The 20,919-nt window shown below is 43.2% G+C and overlaps 1 long non-coding RNA gene and 1 other non-coding gene across 3 annotated transcripts in view; one reads left to right on the top strand and one right to left on the bottom strand.

Moving 5' to 3' along the window:
* Positions 1-480: 480 nt before the first annotated feature.
* The window catches only part of LOC116656776, a 30,742-nt gene continuing 10,303 nt past the window's right edge, over positions 481-20,919 (bottom strand). The window contains exons 5-6 of one of the 2 annotated variants that reach the window (XR_004311716.1): positions 14,299-14,438; positions 481-5,301 (exon numbers count right to left, since the gene is read on the bottom strand). This is a non-coding gene — a long non-coding RNA (uncharacterized LOC116656776). Of the gene's footprint in view, positions 5,302-13,521; positions 14,439-20,919 lie in introns of those variants that run through there. The other variant, XR_004311715.1, reaches the window with a different exon arrangement.
* TRNAA-GGC lies at positions 14,818-14,889 on the top strand. Its single transcript has one exon. It is a non-coding gene; the product is annotated as a tRNA-Ala (tRNA).

Here is a 20,919-nt window from a genome sequence, read left to right as displayed (position 1 = left end):
TTTATGCTGAGTGAAAGAATCCAGCTTCAGAAAGTTATATGCTGTATGATTCCATTTATATGACATTGTCAAATAATAAAATTATAAGGATGGAGAACAGAATAGTGGTTGCCAAGGGTTAGGTATGGGGATGGGTGGAATAAAGGGATAGCACAGGGAGCTTTTTGGAGTGATGGATTAATTCTGTATCCTAATTATGGTAGTGGTTGTATAAATCTATATATGTGTCAAAATTCATAGAACTACTCACAAGGACCGCTATCATCAAAAAGACAAAAAAATTAAAAGTGTTGGTGAGGATGTGGAGAAATTAGAACCCTCATACATTGTTGGTGGGAACATACAAGGGTGCAGCCACTTTGGAAAACAGTATGGGACTCCCTGAAAAAGTTAAACATAGAATTATCATATAATCCAGTAATTCCACTCTTAGATATATGTCCAAGAGAATGAAAACATATGCCCACATTAAAATTTGTACACAAATGCTCATAGCAGCATTATTCATAATAGCCAAAAAAGTGGAAACAACTAAAATGTCCATCAACTGATGAATGGATACACAAAGTGTGGTAACTCCATAGGGCGGAGTATTATTCAGCCTTTAAAAGGAATAATGTACTGATACATGCTACAACATAGATAAATCCTGGAAACATTATGTAAGTGAAATAAACCTGATACAAAAGGCCACGTATTGTGTAATTCCATTTATATGAAATATAGAATACACAATTACACAGAAACAGAGGGTAAATTCACATTTGCCAGGGGTTCTGGGGAAGGATTCATGAGGAATAACTGCCAGTGGGTTTGGGGTTTCTTTGGGAAACTATGAAAATGTTCTGGAATTCGTGGTGATGGTTGTACAGCTTTGCAAATACAGAAAAGCCACTTAATTGTGCACTTTAAAAGACTGAATTTTATGGTATGTGAGTTATATTGACAAAAAAAAAAAACATAGAACTCTACACCCACAGGAAAAAGAAATAAATTCAAAAAATCCAATTTAATACAATTAAGTATTATGCCTGGAGGGCAGGAACCAGTTTCTCACCTGTTGTGTGTCACCTAAGGTGCCTCACACACAAAATACTTCAGACAGTGGCCACCAAACTTGGCTACACATTGGAACCACCTGGGGGAAGAGGATTCTTTAAAAACTTGTGATGCCCGGCAAACACCCTCAGACATTCCGATTTAATTGGTCTGGGGTGCGATCTGGGTAATGAGAGTCTTTAAAGCTTCCTACATGTTTCTCATATGCAGCAAAATTTGAGAACCACTGGCGCAGGAAGTGGTTGATGAACAACCATTCCTGGGAGCCAAACACCAGCCCTCCTCCCCTCCTCCACCTCAGAGCAGTCAGATCAGATTTGTCCTTGGCAAGGAGAGCAGCTACAATCATTCCTGCTGTTCACCATGCCAGACAGAAACAAATCAGAACATTCTTTCCAGTTCCTTGAGGGCCACTGCTCTCTCTGCAAACATGTGGTTGATGAGAACGTCAGCAATTCTGAAGGAGGATCTGTTCTGCAACACTCTGCTCCTCCATCCTCCTTAGGCTCTCTCTGGACACCCCCATTTGTAGCTGCAGGTGGGGATGTGGAGGAGGAGGGAGGAAGCTACTTAATAAACACATTCTCAGTAGGGTGTAGCAGGCTTTCTGAGCTACCCTTTCCAGGTACATTCATATTTTCAAAGAAGACTTCCTACAAAACAAATGCCTGGATCTCCAAGGATGGAATTTCAGGTGCTAGGAAGGGTGATTTTGAGGGACAGGGTCTCTTCCCTTGACTTTTCAAGCACGTGTCTAGACTGGACCTGATTGTTTGGCCTGCCTGTTCTCTTAGAACAGAAAATGAGATCCTAGCTAACAGCATTCCATTCACTTAATGACTGTGGTTTGAATTGAAATTTCATTCAGTTGTGATTAGGTATTGTCTGGGGCTTTATCGATTTTCTAAGCCAAGCAATCTCACACTTAATTGAAAGCTCTCTTGTATTATCCACTGTTGGTTCATGCAGGTGAGTCTTTTTCCCCTGTCTTAATCATTAAGACTTGGTTGCAGATTACAAAAATGACTCAGACAAGCTCAAGCAACAGGGGAGTTTACACTAAGATTACAGGTGGGACCAGGAAAAGTTAAGCCTCAGGGAGAGGAGGAATCCAGGCATCTGTGGTCAAGATCAGGGAGCAGAACCTGGTGCTCCATCCTGGTGGATAGGGAAGTTAGATCTCAGAGAATAATAATCATCCAACATTAACTGAACATTTACCATGTGCCAGGCACTGTTTTAAATTCTACATATATTAACTCATTTAATCCTAAGAATAATCCTATGAGGTTATCCTTACATAACCATTATTATGAGTACATTACTATTTCTTTTCCCATTTTATTTTTTTTTAAGTGATAGCTTAATTGATATATAATTCACATACCATAAAGGTCACACTTTTACTTTCTTTTGGAGGGGGTAATTTATTCTCATTTTACAAATGAGGAAAGTGTGATACACAGAAGATAAGCAATAGTTCCAAGGTTTTCCAGCAGGCATTTGAACTCAGGTAATCTGGTTTCAGAATCTGCACATTTAACCACTATGTGAATGGTGCTCTCAGGAGTTGTGCAGTGGGCAACCTGTGCACCCATGCATGGCCACCCTGACCATAGGGTACGGACTAGATCAGTGTTTCTAGACAAGGGCACTCGGAGCATTGTGGGCCAGATAACTTGTTGTGCAGGACTGTCTCAACCACATTTCCTAAATGATAAAAGTGGTAAACCCTTCAATCACTGGGAAAATCAAAATGCCCCCTGGGAGAGTACCAGCCTTAGTTGAAAACCACTGGGATAAATAGATACCCCCAAAGGTGTCTACCTCTATTTTGTGACCCCATTGAGACTAATACCCATGTGTCTTCTTCTCCTCCTACCCCATGAGTTGGCCTGAAGTTGCCCAGAATCCTTCCCCTAATGCCCCCTCTCCAGGATTTGGCAAAGCATTGAATGAAGGAGGTGTCCAGTCATGTCAACCTGGGATGATAGGGATGAAAATACAAATCATGCGTAGTGGATTCACTTCCAACAAGCTTTCAGGAATGTATAACAATTTTCACAGCTTAGAAATTAGTAATTTCTATTATGAAAAAAGAGGTAACTCAATTTTTTTTTAATTTTGCAAAGGACAAAAATACTTCTAATCCTAGCCCCTGCATAACTACTCTCATTTTTGCACGTTACTTCCATTTGCTGTCTACACTAGCTCTCAAAGTGTACACAGTTATAGGCAAAGAGTGTACCATCTGGGTTCTGCTATTTTCACTTAACACTTCCAAATGTTTTCCATGTTGCTACATGATCTTCATAATGAATGGTCTTTTTAAAGTCTGCATAGTGTTCCATTGCACAGATCTACTTTAATTTTAAACAATCTCCCAAGTGTTAAATGTTTAGTTGATTTCTTGTTTTTTTTTTTTTTTGCTTTATCAGTTATGCTGCAATACATATATTTATGCACGTAACTCTGCTTCTGTCTTAATTATTCAGATAATTCCCATAAATTGGATTATTGAGTCAATGGGTGTGGACATCTTCATGGTTCTTGGCACACAATTTCATATCACGTCCAAGAGGTATGTACCAATTTATGTTTCCTGGCAGTCTACGTGTGCCCCAATTTTACTACAGCTTCCCCAGCATTAAGGACACTCATTTTTAAAAAACAATCCACCCACATATGTAAAATGGTGCTTCTCCAAGTTATCTTAAACTTGCCTTTCTGTGATTTCATGCATTTTCCTGGTGCTGTTTATTATGTGTATTCCTCCTTATGTTGATAAATTGTACATAGTGTCTAGAATGGAAATTATTATCTTCATTATACATCAAAACCCCATTCAGAGAGGTTAGGGAAAGTTGTCCAAGTTCATGGATTTGGTCAAACTTAGAAGGAAGATTTTTGACCTGCCTAGTCTTTCCATCCAAACCCATAGCTCGGCCTGCCTTAGCTCAGACAGGCTCAGTGCTGAAATCAGCTCACAGGATGCAGTTCCCACCCAGGAGCACATGAGGGGCTGGCTCCAAAAGCCGCTCTCTGAGCTCTGTAGTTAATGCCCATCTGGCTCCAGGTTTTCAGCCTAGGTCTGAAGAGGCATGCAGAGGCAACCCCCAGGAATCCTGGCGGCTCCGTCTCCTCCCAGCCTCTTCTGCTCAAGGTCCTGTAGTATCTCACCTCCGATAAATTCCTTACAGTAGTGATTCCCAGACCTGGCTGCTTCCCAAAGTCCCTTGGGAGAACCCTTCCTACTTCCTATGCACAAATTCCTGGCCTGTGGAATCAGAATCTCCAGGGTATGGGGCCTGGGGATCTATAGATAATTACAAGGCTCACCTAGCTTAAGAACCCACAGCCTTGGGGTCCTTAAGATCTCAGAGGTGCTTGTTAAAAACGTTGATTCCCAGCCTTCCTTGGCCCTAGGGTAGGGCCACAGAATTTGCATCCCAACAAGCTTGCCATCCACAGACCATGCAAAGGGGACCCTTGGGGACTGGGAAAGGGCCTCTGCAACCACCACCACTAATTTAATCAAAACACAGACGAACCTCAACTGGAAATGGCTCTTCCTTCTTCCCAGAGGAACCAGATAGAATTCCTGTAAATCCAGTTTTCTCATCTAGCTCTAAAGCCTTAGCATAAAAGCATCGGAGAGTGAAGGAAAAGAACAACTTTTCTGCCCCAAAGAAAACCCTCCCTCACAAGCAGAAGGGGGGCTGCAGTGGGCAGCATGGCAGGTGGTGTTTATCTGCAATCATGAGCTATTCACCAAACTCCCAAACCGCCTCTTAGATGCAAATTGTTCATCAGCAACATCACTTAACGATTCATCCTGGGAACTGATGGCAGCAGCTTAAGCTCCCCGCCTTTTTTCCCCCTTTCCCAAATCAAACTCCTGAAGAGCCAGCAAAGCCTGGAAGCCACACAAAAGTACCACTTCCTGTGTCACAGGACAGGACATCACCCCAGGGTTGGACCAACAACCTCTGGACTTAAAATAAGGAGTCTGGTTTGTTTGCTTAGGCAAAATCTCAAAGATGTTTTCATATAAGTTCCAAAATATTTCTCCCTTTACTGTAGGTGGGGAGAGAGGACATTTATCTTCAGACCTCTAGCCATCTTCCTGTCTTACTCTCCACAACTTATCAGTGAGCAGGAATCTGGGGTCCCAGTGCAGACAAAGTCATTTGTTTTTCTGAGTTCTACTGCAGGTTCACAGCTTGTCAAAAGCCAACAGCCCTGGAGACAAAGGTCAGGTAAAACCACAATGAATCTCTATGTCACAACCTGCAAACATTGGTTTTAAGATGGAAAACAAAACAAAACTTTAAATGAAGACCTCATGGAGAGGGGAGGGTATAGCTCAGTGGTAGAGTGCATACTTAGCATGCTCGAGGTCCTGGGTTCTATCTCCAGTATCTTCATTAAATATAAATAAATGGTGGGGGAAGAATATAGCTCAATTGGTAGAGCACATGCCTGGCATGCACAAGGTACTGGATTCAAACCCTGGTACCTATTCCAAAAAATAAATAAATAAACCTTACCTTCTCCCTCAACCAAAAAAAAAAGAAGGAAAAAATAATAAAATGGAAATGACTTAATGTTCAAGGGTAAGAGAATAAAAATTGTAGACATATAATAGGATCCTAGTAAGCTCTTAAAAATAATGCGACAGAAAAAGAGTCAGCAAACCACATCCAGGAGCCAAATGGACCAGCCTCTTGCTCTTGCAAATAAAGTTTTATTGGAACACAGCCATGCTAATTGTCTGTGTGTCATCTACAGTTGCTTTCATGCTACGGCCTGCAAAGACTGAACTATTTACCATCTGGACCTTTATAGAAGAATTTTGTCAACCTCTGCTATACATGACTATTTACGAATGTTTATGACATATTCCTAAAGGAAAATAAAGCATCAGGCCACCGCATGGTACCATTTTTGTTATGCATAGAAATAAGACTGAAATAAATTCAGATAATAATGGTTCTGTCTGAGTGGTGGGATTATGGGTCATTAGATGTGTCTATATATTTCTGACAGGCTCTTTTCACGTTTTTCACGTTGTCCATACTGAGCATGTATTGCTTCTATAATTGGCAAGAGGAAAAAGGTAAACATAAGAGTAAGTGGGAGTGGTGTCATACATGGGGCTGGCTTCAGTGCCATTTTCCAGCCTCCCATCTTAATCCCCAACCCATCCTAATCCCCCTCCAAAGCAGCTCCTTGCCCCCTTCCCCATCCCCATCCCAATCTTGCCTTCTTTGCCAAATCCATGCTCAAACGAAAAAGGAGAGGGTTCCTTTTATTCTAGGCAGAGGCTACATCAGCATCTGCACTTGGGGACATGGGTAGGGGGAGGGCGCAGAGAAGAAGCAGGGTTTTGTTTTTGTTTGGGTTTTTACTGGTTTTTACTCAACTAAAAAGATAAGCCTTAGTAACAGGTATTCAAGGCCCTGGCCCATTCTCCAACCAAGAATTCCTCAGCGTTGCTACAATCTAGGGCACTGGTAAGGGCTTTTGGCAAGGCTGAAATCCTGAGTACCGTGCAACATTGCAATATCGTAAAGGGAACTTCATGTACTCATTCAACAAACTGTTCCCAAGCACTCATTGGTACCAAACATAGCCCTACCTCAAAAACTGCAAAGACATGCTTGAAACTTTAAAATAGTAATAATAACCTCCTAACGACAAACTCTTACACTTGGACAACACAAGACAGTTGTCAAATCTCCTTTACACACTAAGGTCGTCTTATTTCTCCTTAGTCACAGTATAAACAATTCGATGTTATTAAGCACCTCCTCTGTATGTGGCCCCACGGAAAGTGTGAAAAAATATGAGCATAACAAAGTGGTCCTCAATCATGTTGCACATCAGAATCACCTGGAGAGCTTGAAAAACTGCAGATGTCAGAACCTCTAGGGGTGCAGCATGGGAATATGATTTTTAAAGCTCCCCCAGGGAGCTCTCCCATATGCAAGGCAATAAGTCCAAATGATTTCAGTAGGTGATTCTGGAACTTGGATGCACACTCAAATCACCTGGAGCATCTAAAACTCCCAGTACCCAGTCTGGCACCCAGATCGATCCAATCAGAATGTCTGTGGGTGGACCCAGGCATTAGTATTTTTCCAAAGCTCCCTAGGGGACCCCAACATGCAGCCAAGTTTGAGAATCACTGAACTGAAGGAATTCAGAGGTGATAACAGGGTAAGCAAGAGTGGCCCAGGAATGTTTCTGCAGGAGATGGGAACTGAGCCAGGGCTTCAAGAAAGAGCAGAAATGAAGAAGAAAAAAATTTGAGGTTGAAGGACAGGAGAAGAAAATATTTGGCTTAGGTAAAAGATTCATGATGAGAAATACAGCCAGGAGCATAGGGTGGGGCCAGGTCTTAAGGGGCCAAGACTGCTGAGTAAGGGGCTTAATTTACACCTAAGAGAGAGTCATAGATGATCTTGAGCAAGGAAGTGACTGATTTAAGATTTGGGGGAAGATAAATCTGGGAGGAGGTAGCAAGTTCATAGAGATAGGCTGAACTTAGGGGGACCCAAAAAGAGATTATTATTTTCTGTGGAGGTGGGTATAGCTCAATGGTAGAGCACATGCTTAGCATGCAAGCATCCATTAAAAAGAGAGAAAGAGAAAAAAAAAAAAGCTTTTCTAAAGCAATAATCCTAGCCAGGGAGAGGGTACAGAAACACGCACATTCTCTCATACAGTCTTTCTGGAAGGCTGGGCAGCTCCAGCCCTTAGGGTGCCTTTGTAAGGATTGGAACAAGACATCCCTACCTCCAAGAAGACACCACCCCGTGCCACAGTGCATGCCTGGGCAAGCAGAATGAAGCTGGATTTTCAGCCCTGTCTCGCTCCCCTTGACACTGGCCCCCATGTGCAACAGATAACCCTCACGACTGTCTGCAGCAGCCTTGCTAGAGGGCAAGTTCATGAAGTTGTAAGACTGCACATTATCAGCCTCAGCCGTGGATCACTAAATGTGGAGCATTTAGAGATTGTTCCTGCATCAGTGCAAGTTCACCACAGAGCCACACATTATGTTAGAAGTGTCCAAGAAAGCAGTTCTGGGAGAACTTGGACCAAAGCAGAGCACATCAGTGGCAAGCATCACTGGTCACCTATCCAGTAGATTCTCCCTCTTCTACCTTAATTCAGAACCCTGCTTTTGTCAGACAGCAATGCGCACAGCACCAAGGATGACTCAGGATTAGTATCAGCCATTCCTGGTCATAGCTATTGCCTTTGCCAGCAATTGGTCCAAGGAAGGATATAAGAGTTCTAGCTACAAGTGATAAGATGACTTGTCTCCCTCCAGAGAGAAAAGTATGTGAAGCGGAAGTTCTTATTCTGCCACTAAGACTTCCCATTCTTGTTTCCTGTTTGGAAGGCTGTTGTGTGAGGATGTGATGTTGGAACTGTGGCAGCTTCTTTGCAACCATGAAGAATGTCAGAGATACTCAGAGATCAGAGCCAAGAGAATCTCAGAGATTCTGACTCAGTGCCCTGACCCTGCTGAGCTGCTTAACTAATTCTTGAACCACCTACCTCCAGACTTCATATTTTGTGAGATAAATGTCTTTACAATTTAAGTTACAATTCTTCAGGTATTGTATGACATGCAGCTGAACATATCTGAACATTCACAAACTAATTTGTTCAACAAGAACCCAATGAGCTCCCACTTGACACTGGAGATTTAAAGAAGGGTAAGTTTCCAGCCCTCTGGGAGTTTATGTTCTAGAAGAGAAGATAGTTAACAACAAATAAACCCAGGGGACAAGTGCTCTAGCTGGAAGAGGTGTGAACAAAGTACTGCAGGATGACAAAAGGCAAATTAACTTGGTCCGAGAATAAGAGGATATATAGATGGGCTTTGTTTTAGACACTGGGCTTAAGGGGTATCCAGGTAAAGACATCTGTGATGCTGTGGGCAAGAGATCTGAATTAAACACAAACTTGGGAGGCATCAGCTGACAGCTGGTAGTTGAAATCATGGGAGATGTTAGACTCTCCCAATATATCGGTCAGGGGTGTTTTAAGCAGCTTAAAAATAAAAATAGCAGGGCCAGATTTGCAGGAACAGATGTGAACTTCATAGCAGCAGTTTGATGTTCATGTATGACACTGCAAACAGGACAAAAAGAAAAAAAAAGGGAATAAGGCCAGGCCAGGACTGATGCATTCCTTGGCTTAACTACATCAAAACCCCAAGATAGCATCTCTGTGATTGATCCTGTTGCGGGGAGGCAAATCCTCTTATCTACAAGACAGATGCTGCAGCTTCAGGCACCGTATCCGCACGTCTTGTTTAAAGACAGGAAAGGCTGCTTGTCCTCACACACTTGACACCTGAAATCCCTCCCACTCAAACTTCTATTCGTGCCCCATTGGCTGGAGCTATGTCACGTGTCCACCGTTCAACAAATTACAGGCAAAGATAAATTATTTACTGTGTTCTTGGACCTACCATGATTCATGTCCTGGCACAGAGAACTGGGAACTTGTCAACATTTTCAGGACGGGGGAGGAAGGTGGAGATGGGGAAGCCAAGATCAGAAAAGCAGGAGGAGGAAGTCTCCAAAGACAAGAAAAGAGAGTTTCCAGAAGGAAGAAGTGGCCAATAGCTTCAAACAGGATTGGGAGATCAAGTCAACGAAGACAATCCTGGAAACCACTAGTCTTGGTTAGTAGGAGGTCACTCTTGACCTTGGTGAGAACGTTGCCAAGAACATAAAAGCATACTGAGAGAAGTGAGTGAGAGGTGAAGACATGAAGTATTCAGGAAAGGGGGAGAAACAAACAGAACAAAATACGCAGCCAGAGGGAGAGGACTTGAAGGGGAAAGCATACTGAGCACAGAGTCTGCCAGAAGCTAGATTTGACTGGAGCTAAGCGGGAAGACTGACCAGCTTCCTCTGCTGTATATTTATCAGGGTCCTTCTTGCCAGTTTGAGAGAGAAGATGAGACAGAAGAGTCCCTCCCACCCTGGCCCTATGATTAATTCCTGTCTCTCATGGGGCTTGGCATAAAAAAGGGACTAATCATCTTCTCCCACCATCTGGGCAATTATGGTCTCCCATCAGCCGGTACAAAATGGGGGGTTTGTGACACTTAATGGCAACCCTGCCCCCATCACATCTGGGCCTTAATCTCTTAAATTAGCCAAATCAAGGGAAATTTGGAGATGTATTGTGATTCAAGTGATGGAATAAATAACCCCTTGGCCAGGCTGCACTCCAAGTCTCCCCGCCTTAGTGGTGTTTAATTGGAGAAAACTGAAATGGCATGACTGGCTCTGCAGACACCTTACAGGGAGACACAGGAGTCTGGGCAGTAGGGTTACAGTAGGAATGTGCCCAGCCTGGATTCCTCCTGTGTGGAGCCTCCCCAGACCTTCCCCATCTGCTGTCTACCCTGGATCCATGAGCTAGAGCAAAGGGATGTCTCAGGTTGGGCTGGGGGAACACTTTGTTCCCCATCTTAGGAAGGACAGATATAAGGATTCTGTGACCCTTGAGTCCCGGTGTGTTCCTCTATCCTGGCACCAATCACACAGCATCAGAAGCCCCTGAGACTCCTGTCCCATAGACGGCTGCTTAAGGGCAAGGACCAGATCTGCTTTGTTCACACCACTCTATGCCCAGTAACAAGAATAGGGACTGGCATAGAGTAATACTGAAGAAGTGTTGGCCACATGAGCAAAGAAAAAATTAAAGGAAAGAATGAGAGGGTGAGAGAATACATTCTGACCACGAAACATTCTTCAAAGGGCATTTCTTCAGAAACCACCATGCATTCACGGGGGGGGAAATTGTGTCACTGGACCATGGCTTCTGAAAGGTGGTAGAGCCCCTCTTCTGGTCCCCTTTGGATTACGAAGCACCTTCGCATCTGGTATCTCACGTGATATTCTCAATCCCCTTGATAGTTTGGGAAAGAAGGGGAAATAGCCAAATAAAGTTCTAAAACAGATTCAGGTGGGACTTTCTTCCCTCTGTTAGGGATGTGGTTAGGGCAGAATCCCCTTCCTATTTGTGATTAATTAATTCTACAATAGGGGTTTAGTTCCCATTTCACAGATCTAAAAAAAAAAGAAGAAAAACTAGCTCAAGGAAACAAAGTACCTACTTGTGTTCATTTGGCAAGTAAACAGAAAATCTAGGACTGGAACTCAAGCCAAGCCTAACCCTCTTTCCACTCTACTTGGCCCTCTGTGCTGCCTGCCTGTCTCCGCCACGGTGTTTCTAATCAACAAGGACATCTTCTCTGAAAGGATTGTGCATCCTAAGGAGAAGCAAAGCTGCTGGGTAGAGAATTTGAACCCATCCCCAGGCCAACCAAATGCTTCGCCTGGGTTTCTTTATTCCCTACCTGGAGAACTCCCAGCCCCCATCTGCCAGGCATTCGGGATAGAGCAGGTATCTGGCCTCAGGCTTCCGGATGTCCTGTTGGCCCATCTTCCCAGGAGACGCTCTGTTTTGACGCAGTGGAGTCAATTCAAGCCTCACTGAAGAGCAAGAGCAATGGACTCTTGGGACCCAAGCCTCTTAGGGCAGATAAAGCTGTAGGAGCAGCAGAGCCCCTGGAGAGGGCTTGGAAGTTGCCACTGTGTTCTATTTTTCTATTTGTTTTATCTATCTACTTTAATTTTTTTCCAGATTGTTTTCTTATAAAAATAAATCTTAAGAAATAAAATAAAATAAAATAAATCTTATCTATTGTGGAACATTTAGAAAAATACAAGTAAGCATAAATTTTTTTTTAACTTAAAAAGCAGCAATCCCCATAACCTATCCTCTAGAGGTAACCACCATTAACATTTTGATATTTCCTTCCAGTTTTTTTCCTTTGCATTCTTTACATGGTTGGCAATGTGTTCTATTAAAAAAACAAAACAAAAAAATCTTCAGCATAGGAAGCCAATGGAGAGTTTTAAGCAGAAGAATAACAGGATCTGGTTTACACATATACTTAATCGCTTTGGCTGCTGTGTAAAAAGTAGATTATAGGGTGATCAGAATGAAAGCTGTAAGAAATACCTGTGCTGGGGTCAGGGAGAGAGGTGGATGCAGCAGAAAGAAAGTTAAAACATGGAATTAATGGGATTAATAGCATTTGGTGTCAAATTAGAGGCTTTGACTTGGGTACCTGAACAGATGAAAGTATCACTTAAAGATGTGGAATCCTGAGCTCCCTGCAAACTGGGATTGGCAGGGTGGATGGTTGGCATGGGTGGGGGGCGGTGTATAAGGAGACTGAAGCCCCTCCTGGCCCTTGAAGAGCAGTGTCACCTTGCTAGTTAATAATAGCTGCTAGGGATGCCTCAAAGTTCAGCTTTGATCTCTAAATATGACCAAAATTTGCTGTTCTGCTTTGACTTCATCCTTTGGAAGACTGAGTTGTGACATATGTCCTTCAGTGGCATTTCTGAACTTGAACGTGATGGGTCATCGTGTGGTCACATATTTTGCCATCATATCTTGCCAGTATAACATTAGCAATACAAACAAGGAATGTCATTCCAATTTATTGATACATATGAGTTCTTTTTCCATGGGGGTAAGCGTTCCCAATGAACCTTGAAGTGAAAATCTCCTTGTATGCTCTATTGAAATTATTGGCTTTACGTTAAAATTGTCTAATAATTCACGAGGAATGTGAAAGCTGGCAGCTCTGTGTACAATTTTCAAACGGTGATATAAAGAAATAAAGGGACAACTATGTAAATATCAGGAGAGTGGGTTGGCTAAATCAGTGACCAAACTTAGGGACATCAGAATCTGGAGAGCTGCTTAAAATATAGATTCAGTGTGTGGGGTGGGGGTTCATCCTCCAGACATTCTGATTGGCTAGGTCTCTGGGCCAGCCCAAGAATTTGCCTTTATAACAAGCTCCAAGATGATAATGATGCGGTTTGTCTGAGGACCCACACTGAGCACCACTGAGTGAGAAAAATTCTTGGAAAACGTTACAGCCTTTTTGAATCATGAAACAATTATGAAAATTTAAATGAAATGATAATATAAAGCAAAATGACAGTGATCATATCATAAATCTAGTCTTTGCAGAATTGTTTGGTGAACCAGCATTTATAACTGTAAACCAAGTAAACTTTGAGAACTGTAATTCTTTTTTTTTTTTTTTGGAGGGGTAGGTAATTAGGTTTGCTTATTTATTTTTATGGGAGGTACTAGGGGTTGAACCCAGGACCTCCTGCATGCTAAGTATGTGCTCTGCCACTTGAGCTATACCCTCTCCTCAGAGAACTGCAGTTTGCATCTAATGCCATTTAGTCCATGAGTCTTTCAAGAAAAGACAGAATTTTCTTATCTTGTGAGGATGCATTAAGAGCAGAATGTCAATATGTAAAGGAATTATTTTCTACCATTAAATACATATTTGAATGTAAAAAACCAAACAAACAAACAAACAAACCAGCAGAATGTCAACTTTGTTGCCTCAAAATCTCAGAAAGAAGAAACATACAACATCCATGATATGTCACATTCAATCCAGTCATGATAACAAAAATAAAGATAAGAAAATGTCAGAGAAAAGTGGGGTATCCAGAAAATTTCCCTCCACCCACCTTAGATGAAATCCAGCTGTTTTTTAACATCCCAGGTGTGCCGTGTGGTGAGTGTAGGCACAATTCAACTGCTGAACATGCTGAGAAAGTATTATTTCTGCATTATGACACACTTTAGAAGTTTGGCTACTAAATTTTTAGAAGAACAAAATTGCAACAGTAACTAAATAAAATTTAAGATTTACTCTTGTTCCCAAGAATTTTATTCTACGGTCATATTTGTGTTCAGCTTCAGCCGAATATTGATTTGATGTTTGTCCAAAATGTCTATTCCATGTGCCTCCAATCCACCAATTATTGGGCACAGATTGCATGCCAGCTCCTGTTCTAGGTGTTAACTCAGTTAATCCTCACAAGCCTGTGAGGTAAGTGTTCTTTTTATAAATTTTTTATTTCATTCCGCTCCTCCCCCACCCCCGCTCCCCCCTCCCCAGCCGGGGACTGAACCCAGGACCACATGTATACTAAGCATGCACTCTACCACTGAGCTATACCTTCTACCTGAGGTAAGTGTTCTTACTCCCAATTTATAAGTGAGGTAACCATAGCACAGCAATTAGTCCAAGTTCCCCAGCAAAGGTAGATGGTGGAGTCAGAATCCAAGCCCAGGTCCTGCTGGTACCTTAATCTACATCCTCAGCCTCTAGGCAGCAGCCCTGCCACGGTTTCCGCAAAGTCCCCTTCCCAGCTACGTCCCGATTCACCATGGTTGCAGCTGCAGTGAGCAGAGCCTGCCGAGGGCCAGCAGTGGCTTCCTGTCACCTGAAGGGAAAATGAAAAGAAACATACATGGTGGCTGACTCTGAATCTGAAGTGAGAATTCTGCTTCTGGATTATGAAGTACCAGAGATGACAAAAGGTTTCTGAATTCATGTGAGGAGGCCTCTATTGAGTCCTGGCACTGGTGTGTGAGCACAGGGCTGGGAGTCATCCTACCTCACAGGGCTTTGTCCCCATCTGTAGAATGTGGATGATAAAAAGCAGGGTGCCTGTGTCCGGAGGTCATGAGGAGGATCACAGTGAGAAAAAGTGAGATTCTGAGGTTCTTTGCATACTCATGCTGGAGTCAGAGTGGAAAGGTGGGAGAGAAAATGGGGAATATAGCACTTTTATTTCTTCCTAAACTGGGGTTGAGGGGTTGGGAGGTAGAGCTCAGTGGTAGAGCATGTGCTTGGCGTGCACGAGGTCCTGGGTTCAATCCCCAGTGCCTCCATTAAGGCGGGGGGGGGGGGGGTGGTTAAAAAAATAAAAATTAAAATATAAACTGAGGTTATATTTGACCATCCTGGAAACAAACAAACAAACAAAAAACAGTTGATGTCCCCAGGGAAAAGTACTCAAGGACTTTGGACCCAAACAGATCTGGGTTTGAATCCTGGCTGTGCCGCTTCTTGCTCTGAGAATGTGGATCACAAAGCTTCCGTTTACTCAACTGTAAAATGGTAACAACACTCACATCCAATTGTATGCCAGTAAATATTTAACAACCAGCTCTCTGGAAGAAAAGAAGAGCCCTGCCTGGAGGTGTTTGCTAATTTCCACGGTGTAAATAGTCCCACAATGGCAGATTTCAAGTTATCAACATGATGTCCACCAGCTGGCAAAATTCTTGAAAACTGGCTCTCACCAGCCAAGCTGGTATGAGCTGACTCCCACACACCACTGCTTCTGCTTAGGGCAGCTGTAAGGTTTAAATGAAAGCAAACAGGTAAGTGCCTAGCATGGGTAGGTGGTGAGGGTCGGGGGGAGGGCAATTGAGGAGCGACAGATTAGAGCAGCCCTGTTCCATGGCTGTCCTGCACCCCCAGAGGACTTTGGGCATAGACTCAGCCTGCTGTGAATGCCAGTCCCCTAGGAAGCCCCATCACCTCTCCTAAATTACTATTATCCTCCTCATACCCTGATGCTGTCATTTCCAAGGACCACGAACTGTGAGTAGAGATCTTGCTTTATCTCTTCTCATATCCAATGGACCTGAGGCCAAGCTTTTTGACCACCTTCTACCAGTCGGTGAAGAAACTACCTTTAAACCACTAATCCTGATCCCTTTGTAGAAAAACTCTCCCAACCACCAAGTAGGAGAAAGCTTGGTCAAACCAGCTGTGGAAAGAGGGGAGAGAAGACAGAGGAGAAAGAGACTAAAATAACCATGTGCCGGGCTTTGCGCTGGACGCCACTCATACAACGTTACCTCACTTAATTTCCGCAATATCCCCATTTTACAGATAAAACTGAGAGGTGGAGAGGTAAAATTAATTTTCTGATGTCACACAGTAGGTAAGTAGCAGATCTGGAATTATCCTCTCCTCTACACTCAGACCTAGAAGGCTATAGGGGAAAAAAGGGGAAGACAAGAGAGAGGAAAAAATGATTTCACAATAGGTATTGTCCCAATTTTTCAATCCTTCATAATCTCTCTTTTGGGAGTGCTTCTGGATAAGATGGAATCTTTCACAGCAAGCCAACACTTCCTCTGGGAACAATTAGAAAAGCCAGATAAATTGCAGAGCTAATATTTATAAAAGCATTAGAGAGCTGCAGAAGTTCTCAAGAGAGACAAATATCTGAGGGGTAAGGGGAGCTATTTAGAGATGACTGGAGATCTGTATCTCCTTCCCCCTCCCCCTGGGAGTGTTTTCGAATTCTGGGCAGGACTGCAGACTGATAATCTGGGCTTGTCCTAAACAGAGGGCATTGTTACCAAGCAGAGAAAGCAGCAGAACTTCTGACAGTCACGTGGGAACTAGAAAAACAAAATAGGAGACTTGAGATACCTCAGATATGCAGCCAGTTTCCCCTCCAAACACGTGCTGAAGTCCGAAGCCATGCAGGGAGGACAACGAAAGAGAGAAACTGACAAACCTCTGAAAAGCAGAGTGGAAATTCTCACATTTCTCTTGGTGTTGAGGACACAATCTGCCAGGTCCTCAGCTGGATGCTGAGGAGGGTCCACATCCCAAGAACAGTGTAAACCCAAGGTGCACTGAGTCTCACCAAATCTCTAATACAGCCACACCCCAGCTGAGATCCTGATTGGATTAATGAGACTGGCCACACTTTGTGTCTTGCAAACGCCAGCAAGAACTGTCTGGTGGGAAATAACCATCTTATAGAGCCTCTGCAGTATTTTTATACATAATTTCTAACATTCAATCAAAAATTACTAAGCCTGTGAAGAGACAGGAATATATGACTAATAATCAAATGAAAAAATACATAGTAAGAAGTAGATCCACAGGTGATACAGACATTGGAGTTAAAAGTCAAGAACCTAGAAATCATTATTAATATGTTCAGAAAATAGAAGATGCACAAAATAGATGAAAATGGAGAATTTCAACAGAGAATAGAAATTTTTAAAAATTGAGTAGTTACTTAATAGCCAAAAAACCAAAAAACAAAAGGACGCTGAATATAAGAAATCAATGGATGGGTTTAACAGATTAGCAAGAACAGAAACAGGACAAATGCACTAAAATACAAGTCAATATCTCTTTGGGGAGGAACAAGGTAATTGGAGAATTTTCCTAAATACCTCTCCGCCTCTCCTCCCAATCCCACACACCCTCATTCCTCTCTCTGCTTTATAATTTACGTGATTATTTTTTACAAGTAGCTTCACCAGCTATTGTTGTTACTTTTATTTTGAAATAATTTTAGATTCGCAAAAGACTTATAAAGATAGTAGAAAGAGTCCCTGTAAAGCTTCACCCTAGTTCCCTCTAGGATATATTTTTTTTTAACAAGTATTATAACCTTGGGGAAGGGAAATGATTCTGAGATTTCCTCGCATATAAAATTTAAAAATTGGACCGTATTGAATATTGACAATTCAATGAGAGTCTTTCCAATTCTAACATTTTATGAGCCTAAATCTAAGGTATATTTTAAATCGTGCCTGGTGGCCCCCTTAAAGATAATGAAGATGATGATTAAAAATAGTTTATGTGTATGAGCTATTATTACTATGGGTCTGTCACTTTCCATTCATTACCTGTCATTTACTCCTTATAAAATTGAAACTACGAGGTAGGTTCTATTATGACGTCCATTTAAGAGAGAGAGAAATTATTCACACAGAAGTTATGACTTGCTGAAAGTCCTACAGCTCTTTATGCTAAAGAAAAGGAACTGGATTAACTCAATCAACTCAACCATCATGAGTATTTAATGGAGAGTGTGAGGGGAAAGATCAAAGAGAGCAAATGGGAGGAGGAATCAGGGTAGTCATGGTATGAGAGGAAGGGCCCTTGATTTAGAGTAAGCAGCCCCATTTTAAGTGCCAGCTTGGCCAAGTCTAGGCTTCGTGACTTCAGGCAGTTCGCTTCAGTGCTCTAAACTTCAGTTTCTACATCCGCAAAATAGAGGAAATCTTATAATAATAGCTGCTACAGACTGAATGTTTGTGTCCTCCCCCAACAAATTCATATGTGGAAACCTTCATCCCCAATGTGATGATATTTGGAGGTGGGGCCTTTGGGAGGTAATTAGAGCTAATCAGGCCATGATGGGATAGACGCCCACATAAAAAGAAAGAGACAAGATCTCTCTCTTTACCATGTGAGGATACACCAAGAAGGAATCTCTCTGCAAAACAGGAAGAGGGATCTCACAAGGAACCGAATCAGCTAACTCCCTGATCTTGAACTTGCCAGCCTTCAGAACTGTGAAGAGTAAACTTCTGTGTCTAAGCCACACAGTCTATGGTATTTTTGTTACAGTAGCCCAAACTGACTACAACAGCTAACACGTGTGATGCATACCATGTGCCTGGCTTGCTCCAAGCTTCATTCATTGCACAACTATTTTTTGCAAACTTCTCCGTGCTGGGCACTGTCTTAAATACTCCAGACACTCAGAGAACAAAACAAAGATCTCTTCTTTCTATAGTTTATGGTTTAATTTGGAGAGACAGAAAAAAAAAAAAAAAGCAGTAAGCCATTAGTCCTGTACAGAGTAGGTATTCTTATTAGCCTCAGTTTTGCAGTGAGGAAACTGAGGCACAGTGAGGTGAAGGGATTTGCTCAGTCCCTCAGCTGGTAGCAACAGAGACCAATTCAGATGTAGGCTGTTTGGCTCCAGAGGTCACACACTCCACCTCTATGCTAGTCTGCCTCTCCAAGAACGGCCTCACAAGGTTCTTGTGAGAATCAAATGAGAAAAATGTATGAAAACACTTTGTAAACTGTAAAGCACTGTACACACACTGGAGCCAAGAATGTGGCTGGCCAGGATCTGCTGAGGCATTGACCTTAGTGGGAAAGTGACTCCAGTCTTCTGCTCACCGCTAGACCCCTTCAGCTCTGGGGTTCTCCGTGATGCCCCTGATGGGAGTGATAAGGGGCTGAGGGATGTGTGAAATAATGAATTTAGCTTCCTCCTTAGTGGCTCAGATGTCCCACAGCCTGGAACACGATCTGGCTCTTCATCCATGTTTTTATTTGGGGCCATCATCCTGTAGGAAGAGAAGTCCCCCAGGCAGGGTGACTAAGGCTGGTGAGTCATGCCCCTGCCAGCCTCCTCCGTGTACCCGCATCCATCAGCGAGGGAAAGATAGGAGAGCGTGTGCCTGCACCCTGGGGGTGCTCGCTGGGGGCTAATGAAGCTAAGACTTCCCTTCAGACAGAACAGATGGTGGCTGCTCCATGAAGGCTCGCTATAGTCACTCACAGACCCTCACACACAAAATACACACACCCACATGCACAAAACAGGCTCCTGCCTCAAAAAGGGGCTTGTCAGACCTTAGAAGAGGGCGCTCAGTAGTTCCCAGATGACTGAAAGAAGGCATAAATGGAAGGACAAATAACAGATCACATTTGCAAGGCACTTCACAGCTTATAAACCATTGTCAGGCACACCCATTCATGCAATCCTCCCAAAAGAATGATGAGCTTGGTGTCATCAGAATCCCAATTATATAAGAAAATCGAAGCTCAGAGAATTAAACTCAACTCTTCAAGGTCTCACAGCTGATCAAGGGCATTTACTGAAAGAATGAATGAATGAATGAGTTATTGAGCCAGGATCTGAAACCATGCTGTCTTCTCTGAATTCATATATGATGCTACTCTCCTCGTGAAAAGTCAGAGTCTCCGCCAAGGAAGAGAAGTTGGAAGCAGTTGTGAGAACAAGATAGTGGGGGAATGTCCCCTGGAGGACCAGTGTCACCTTCTTAACTGATGCCTTTCCATGGAGAGAGTGACCTGCCCTCCAGGCCCACCAAGCTCTCGCTCGAGCAGCCGTCGCAAACCACACCAGCCACTGTGTTGTAACGTATCTACTTACAGACTCACTCCCCGCTAGACTGTGAGCACCGAACCTTGTTCATCTCTGTGTCTCCAGTGTCTGGCATCACCCAGGTAACGAATGAATGAATGAATGAATGAGTGAAATATGTGGCAGATCCTCTTTTCTTATGTTCTCCAAAACCAGGAAACAGCAACCCCCAAGTATCTGTCCAGTGATTTGGTAGCAAGGAAAAGTACAAGGCCAGTCCTGAAAATCCAAAATCTCTCTCTCTCTCCCCATACCCTCTCCCTCCCTTAGAAAGTCCAGTATTTAGGAGACAAAATATCGCCATGGCAATCTCAGTTTGCAGAGAATGAAAGAGCCCAAGTACATCTCTCAGATGCCCCACCCCAGGCAGCCCCAAAGAGCTAAATTTTCTTTCTCCCTCAAAAGGGCCCACATAGCAAAGCTTCTACCCACGCCTTGGCTCTTCCATACTCCCCCCTCTTCTGCCTCCCTGCAGACAGCCCACCACTGCCACCCTCCCACCCAGCCCTCTGCTATCAGAGCTCTGAACACCCAAAAAGGAAAAACAGTTTGTGCTGAGCGAAGACAGAGCCAGGGAGGAAGGGAAGGGCTGTTCGCTGCCAGCTGACGTTCTGCAGACTGAGCTCCCTGTGTCTGGGCCAGGGGTGTGGCCAACAGCAAAATCTGAGCTAGACAGGGGAGAGGGGAGAGGGAGAAATGTACTGATTCCTACTGCACATCCTGAGTCCTATCTTAAACTGTCCTGAATTGACCTCCCCAAGAGGGAGGATAAGATCAAAGGCTCATACATGATGGAAGAAAAGAGGAGGTCACACATTCATTCGACAAACGTTTACTGGGCATATTATGTGCCAAGCAGCACACTCAGCACAGGAATGCAGACTTGAAAGACAGCATACCTGTCCTGGGAAATCTCACATTGGAGTGGAAGAGACAAACAAGTAAACAGGCAATGGTGCTACAG

Source organism: Camelus ferus, chromosome 16 (genome assembly GCF_009834535.1).
Source record: "Camelus ferus isolate YT-003-E chromosome 16, BCGSAC_Cfer_1.0, whole genome shotgun sequence".
Classification (NCBI taxonomy): Eukaryota; Metazoa; Chordata; class Mammalia; order Artiodactyla; family Camelidae; genus Camelus; species Camelus ferus.
The sequence above is the reverse complement of the archived record's forward strand: the minus strand, read 5'-3'. Positions and strand labels throughout refer to the sequence as shown.